Below are 7,604 nucleotides of genomic sequence, written 5' to 3'. Positions count from 1 at the left end.
CTAACCTATCGCGGTGAGCGCAGTACGTCTAGAATCGCAGAGTCCTGCGCTCTACGCGGTTGTATGGGACTGGCGGCAGCACAGCGTTACGCAATTCGCGGAACTGTCAAAACTGATCAACAAGGCGAAAATAACTGATATTCGAACTATAACATGAGAAAGACAGAAGAAGCCGTAAAAAATGAACGCAGCCTGAAATCAGTAAAAAAGAATCCTGGCATAGGACAAACCATGATGTATGCACTAAAATATAAGAAGGACAATATCATCAGCAATCTCGAAGATATAGTGAAAGCAGCGGAAAAATTCTAAGCTGACCTGTATACAGTACCCAGAGGAGTCACGATACCTCACTTAGAAACAGTAATGAACAGGATACAGAAACTCTCCTATAACTAGCCATGAGGTCAGAAGGGCCCTGCAAGACATGAGACGATGAAGAGCAGGAGGAAAAAATGGAATAACAGTCGATTTAATCAAAGATGGAGGAGACATAATGCTTGGAAAACTGGCGGCTCTTTATACGAAGTGTCTATCGACTGCAAGGGTCCCAGAAAACTGGAAGAATGCAGACATACTAATCCACAAAAAAGGAGACGTTAAAGAATTGAAAAATTATAGGACCATTAGCTTGCTCCCAGTATTATATAAAATATTTACCAAAATAATATCCAATAGAATAAGGGCAACACTGGATTTTGTCAACCAAGGGAACAGGGTGGCAGATTTTTTACAATGAATCACATCCATACCATCAATCAGGTTATCGCGAAATCTGCAGAGTACAATAAGCCTCTCTATGTGGCTTATATAGATTACGAAAATGCATTTGATTCAGTAGAGATACCAGCAGTCATAGAGGCACTATGTAATCAAGGAGTACAGAACGCTTACGTAAAAAGCTTGGAAAGTATTGCTACATGCGTGTGGTATTTGCTTGTTTGAACGATGCGCGTGGGCGCCATCACTTCAGAAAAGAGGAGGAAGAACGAACTGGGCTCGCGCTGTGAATCTAACCGGTCAGCGCTGCAACCGTTGTTGTAAATATAATCTGTAAATAGTTTCTCGTCTTACTGACTCGTCCTTCGCGGAAGAATATCTACAGAGGTTCTACAGCTACCTTAATTCTATACAAGAAAAGCAGGGGAGATACCTTATCTATAGAGAAAGGGGTCAGACAGGGAGACACAATTTCTCCAAAGCTATTCACTGCGTGCTTAGAAGAATTCAAGCTATTAAACTGGGAAGGCTTAGGAATAAAGATTGACGGCAAATATCTCAGCAACCTTCGGTTTGCCGATGACATTGTTCTATTCAACAACAATGCAGACGAGTTACAACAAATTATTGAAGACCTTAACAGAGAGAGTGTAAGAGTGGGGTTGAATATTAATATGCAGAAGATGAAGATAATGATAAATAGCCGGGCAAAAGAACAAGAGATCAGGATCGCGAGTCGGCCAATTGAGACTGTGAAAGAGTACGTTTACCTAGGTCACTCAATCACAGGGAACCCTGATCATGAGAAGGAAATTCACAGAAGCATAAAAATAGGTTGGATCGCATACGGCAGACATTGCCAGCTCCTGACTGGAAACTTACAATTATTATTGAAAAGTAAGGTGTGCAATCAGTGCATTTTGCCAGTGCTGACATATGGGGCAGAGACTTGAGAGCAAGTTAAGGACAGCGCAAAGAGCGATCGAACGAAGATTGCTAGGCACAACGTTAAGAGAGAGAAAGATAGCGGTTTGGATCAGAGAGCGAACGGGTACAGACGATACTCAAATTGAAATCAAGAGGAAAAAATGTAGCTGGGCAGGTCATGTAATGCGCCGGTTAGATAACCGTTGGACAATTAGGGTTACAGAATGGGTTCCAAGAGAAGGGAAACGCAATCGAGGACGACAAAACACTAGGTCGAGCGATGAAATTAGTAAATTCGCGGGCGCTAGTTGGAATCAGTTGGCGCAGGACAGGGGTAATTGGAGATCGCAGGGAGAGGCCTTCGTCCTGCAGTGCACATAAAACAGGATGATGATGATGATGATGATGATGACGACGACGACGACGACGACGACGATGATGATGACGATGATGATGATGATGATGATGATGGAGGTGGTGGGCCCCCCCCGAAAAAAGATCCTGGGTACGTGCCTGACACGTCTGGTCTGCAAAACCGCTGTCATGTACGTGGACCCTCGGGCACTTTCAAGTGGTTTGCAACCGCTTTTCGCTTGAGGGACCCCGCAACTACCGTGGGTAATGAATTCATCGAAATTCGCAGCCTGAGCTTACCGTCACAGTGTTTCACTCGAAGCCATCCGAGGCTCGAGGCGAAGCTCGCTTCAGTCCTGCCCGGTGTTACCCATAGGCAACAAAGCTAAGAAGTTCACAAAATATGTATTTTTCGTTCCTGGTGAATGGGGCACATTTCGACCAAAATATAAACGTTTCCTTCGGGTATTCTCATGTCTGGCTCCTTTAGGACAATTAACAGGCAATAAGCATATTGCTCCGAAAATGCAGTTCATTTCTCACCACAAGTGGTCAGAAAACGGTAGGTGCATTCAGCGATCAGCCAGGCGCGCTTCGTGCGCAATCAGTCGAAGGAAGGACAGAGGTGGTCTTAAGTCTGGTTTATTTTTCAAGAGGGTGCGCTTTCGCTTTCTTTCTGTCAGTTAAACCATCTGTGCCCTGCGCTATAGAGTTTCCTACAATTACTAGAGAAAACGCTGGCGCTGCCATCGTTCATCCACAATGGGTAGATCATGGATTAATCTGATCTTGCTAGTGGCTTCAGACGATCTTGTGGCTTCATTCTTTTGCGTTTTCGTGGCGTTCGTGGCGTGATGGTTTCAACATTCAGCTTCTGCGGTAGAGGTCTTGTGTTCGAATCCTGCCATCGGACAATTTATTAATGTTTATTGAATTACTCGTAACGCAGTACTTTCCTTTGCAAACTCGCGATGTCATATAAAGCGAGAAGGACGAAGTTTAGGCAAATCGATGTACTGCTCATCGTGCCCATTCCCATGCTCCCCTTGCAGCTTCCGTAGACACTAGCGCCACAGTTCCTCCCAGCGATTGTATGAAACTGACCTACGCATCCTTCCAAACTTTTTTTTTTCTTTACGCGCGTCTTCCTGCGCACGAAAGCCCCGACGAAACGACAGACATGACTGCATTATCTGCTGTAGACAACATGGCGGAATCCAACAATCAGTTTGACAATGTCCAGAACAGTACCCCTGTATTGGCATGCCCGCCTAAGTAGATGCGGAGTAGAAGGTCGACCGGCGGTTTCGCAGGAGGTAAGATGGACTCTAAGCTCCACAAATATACCTGCAATTAGAGTGTTCTAGTACGTACACTCAACTGCAACGCAGCACAAGATGTACACACACGCGTCAATCTCTGGAATGCGGCTTACGTGTGGGTGTACATGTCCATCGTACGAGAACATAGCGAACATAAAGCCACAGAGTTTCATACAATCATTACTAGAGCAAACTCTGGCGCTTGTGTCTACGGGAACTGCAAGCACGGCAGTACAGTCAGCATGGGATTTTTTTTTAATTTATACAATACTGCGGACCTTGCACAGGTACAAGCAGGGGTGGATACAAAAGAATTTGAATAGACAATAAAAAAAGTAGCACATGTCAATGAGTAGTAGGTTCAATTGGGTACAGCATCGAATTTCAGTCGTTAATAGTTCGTGGAAAAATGGATACTTGAACACAACACAATTCAGTAAGTGCAAAATATTGGGTTCAAGTGTGTGGTTGGTGGTGCCGGGTGTGTGTAGTTGTCAATGGTTTTATATTGATGGCCCAATAATTTACGACTAATAAGTGCCGAAAGAAAATCAAGGCGCAGTTTGTTTCTTCATAAAGCTAGAAACTGTATACCATTCGTTACCGCGAGTTCTGAGGAAGAATCACACTGCAAGATTCAGAATATTAACCGAACTGCTTTTGCCTGTATTCTTTCAAGCTTTGTAACGTTAAGTTCGGTATAAGGATCCCAGACTATACACGCATACTGAAGTATAAGCCGGATAAATGATATGTAGGAGAGGAGTTTAACACTAGCTTGGGAGTTTCTTAATTTGTGCCCGAGTGCACTGCTTATGATGGGCAGTAGATGGATTTGTCTAAAATTCGTCCTTCTGGCTTCAAAAGGCTTCGCGACTTTGGAAGCTGATTCTACAAAGTACTCTGTAAAAAATAAACATTAAAATTGTCTGATGGTAGGATTTGAACGCATGACCTCTTGTACAGAGGCCCGATATTGAAACCATTAAATGACGGACGCATGCATCGACAAGTGGCCATAGAACACACTTGTGAATTTCTTGCGGACAAGCCAGCGCGTTGCGATTTGGTCACCTCGACAGGCTGAACAGCGGCAATTAGTAGCGATTGTTCGTGTTCGCAGATCCCTCTGCACTAAGGAAATAGCGCTCTGGAATTTAGGACAATGAAGGCAGATAAAGCGTAATAAACAAGGCCACAAGAACCTCTAAACCTACAAGCAGGAAGATCAAACAAATCCATGTACTACCCATCATTCCCATGATGACTGAACGTTTGTAGGGTCAGAGTTCCCTCTACTAAATATTGTAGGAAACTCCATACACAAAACACCGAGCAGGACGTATGTTCTTGCATTAAACTTACGCTGGCCTTGCGCCTCAGCAGAGGCTCGATATTGGGGCGAGCTTCACCAGTGGAAAAGGCGGCACCGCCGTCAGCGTGACGTAGTTTGAAGGATCACCTCACGCTGACGAAGCGCCGGCTGCTTCGGAAGCGCCGAAGCAAGCTAAACACGGAAGTCCACCTGCGCTGCGGTTCTGATTCGGTGGGGAGGTTTTCCCGTTTGGGGTGTCTGCATGACATCACTTGAAAACACAATAGGCAGTGGCTGCCTTCGAAAGCGTCCAACGTGGCTAAGCTGCCCGAAGCTTGGATCGTGAAACTTAAACCGGCAAGCAGCCATCGGCTATACAAGTCGGGTGTGCGGCCAACACTTCCGCGAGGAATATTTCTGCTACGGCGTCGGGGCTGCGATGTTCAGCGAGTAGCAGAGAGCGCGCACCGAGACGCTCGCCTGCGCTGTTGCGGCTGACGTGTAACACCCCGGGCAAAAAGGATGCTCAAAGACCGTTCCTATTCAAAACGGAGGATGGATTCCTAATTTGCTATGGTTGTCCCGTGTGGTTGCCGGTCTGGCAGGCGCCCCGCAGTGACGACACGCCCCTTTGTGTGTGCCACCAAAGGGAGAACGCATTCCGCGAACCAAATACCCGCGGGTTGCCGCCAGAGAAGGCAAGCCCGTGCCAACTCACCTGGGAGAAGGGATCCGCCGCCTATCCCCGACAAGACTCCCTGGGTGGCCGCCAGAGGGTGCAAGCCCGTGCAAACTCACCTGGGAGCAGGGATCAACCGCCCATCCACAACCAGACTCGGTGCCTGTTACGTGACGTTAACGTGAACAAGATCCTGCCTACGATTTTAGTGGGCCTATTTAAGGGGCCCCGCAATGTACTTTTCAAGTGATTCATTCTCTTCTTATCCTTAACTACCATTGAATAAACAGTGCAAGTTTTCGCACTAGAAATCGGCTCGTCCTTGCCTGGTCGCCTTGGTCTACCGGACGACTGCAGACCGCCGACGCCACGCTATCCAATGGTAATGCCGGTCGTGCTTCGAGAAACAGGCGTCGCAACAGCGCGCGCTGCTCGGCTAACGTCATGAAGCCATGATGAAGCTTTGATCTATGAACTTGATGCTACACTCTTATGCTACACTATGGGGTGTATATTTATACCACACAACAATCGTAATCTGTCTTGCTTGCGTTTCCTTTCTTGAAAACTCTGCGCTCGCTACTTTCCCGTCACGCTGATAACGCGCATGCCGTACGCGACTTGGAAGTACCGGGCTCGCAGCGTTAAAGGAAATGCGGTTAAGACAGATGACGATTATCGTTGCGTGGCAAGATACGACCCAAAGGGCGCAATTTTGTTTAAGGGTGTAGATACTGGCAAGTTCACTGGAATGTAAAGGGAACGGCAAGAAGCACATAAAGAAATCATGGCATATGCTCAGGTTTTGTTAGCACCAATGAATGTACTGGATAAACAGCGGGAGAGTGCTCGCCGAGGACTGATAAACATACAGCGCGATGCAACTTATAGAAATGATACGGAAACGTCGAAGAATTTAGAAGGAAAAAAAAAATTCAATAGTCGCGACGGCACAAGTCCCTAGATATAACGAAATTTTTAACAGCTATAGCGTCCACGTAACAATAGTTGCTTGTACACTGTGAAATGCTCATGAACTGCGGCCACATTCTCGTGGCCCGGTGCCAAACATAGTGCGCGGACATGCATACGCACGCACAGTCCGTCGCTGCGAACCCGTGCGATCGCTGCATAATAGCCCACTATAACACAGCCCACTATAAGGCATTTCAGTTTGCTCTCGGCGAATACCAACCTTTTATCAAAAAATACGCATCTGTGGACTCCATCGCGGCGACAACGCGCACTGGGTGACCACGGCAAGTGTTTGGTAAATAGCGTCTAAACCGTTCTATGCTTTCTGTAAGCTCAACGAAATTATTTCGACAGTAAAACATTTCCGTCGGTTAGAGAGTACTCACAGAATTGTCCAGGAGGGCTCCGCGCGTTTTTATTGAGCGCCGACAACCACATCTATGAGGATCGCGCCACGTGATCCCTCATACTAAGCAAGTGAGAAGCTTCAGACAGATGGCGACTCGGCAAGTCCTCGCCGTCAACAGAAGAATTCAGATAAACGTACAAACGGAAGTCACTAAAAAATTGACATTAAAGGCACTGAAAGAAGAATTGGTTTACATCGGTGAAGTACCCTGCAACAGTGAAAACACCTATCTTCCCACGACGAGACACTTAGTCAGAAAAAAGCGCACAAGCGAAATACACGTCGATCTGACATCGGTTTTTGTGGCATTTTCTAGGGCCTACTTTTAGCGGTACGGATTGACTAGATTGTGTTCTAAAGGAATGAAGTATTAAACATTGGAAGTTTCTGGTACCTTTACCGATCCAAAGCGCCCAAATACGAAAGCATACTTTGGAATCCCCGACGCAACACTGACGTCCAGGTTTCGGCGTGAAATTCGAATACTGGTGCTTTCCCCATTTTCTCATGTAATAACAAACCTATTTTTAAGTGACCGCCTGCCGGGTTCTCAACCAATGCTTTATCAGTCTAAACATATTCATTGTTTTGTCTTAAGTGCCCCTTTGAACTGTAGTCTACACCTATGCAATACAAATGGTTGTGTGGATCGTTGCAGCACAAAACGTGGCTTTCCTGCTGTGTGGCATTTTAATACTGCAACGGGAAACCAAAACACAATGGAGCTGGTGGGCGCCACCCGAGTGCAATGCTGCCAGAAAACTAAGTTTGCACATCCTGCATGTGGGAACAGTGGCGTGCTTGGGTTATTGCTTATTAAAGCGTGCAAGTACACTTCCAACGGCCCAACGCCACCGCTGCTGTGGAACACATGGGTGATGCCCACGGCACAACCAGTGTACA

Source organism: Dermacentor andersoni, chromosome 4 (assembly GCF_023375885.2).
Source record: "Dermacentor andersoni chromosome 4, qqDerAnde1_hic_scaffold, whole genome shotgun sequence".
In the NCBI taxonomy this organism is placed as follows: Eukaryota; Metazoa; Arthropoda; class Arachnida; order Ixodida; family Ixodidae; genus Dermacentor; species Dermacentor andersoni.
The sequence above is the reverse complement of the archived record's forward strand: the minus strand, read 5'-3'. Positions refer to the sequence as shown.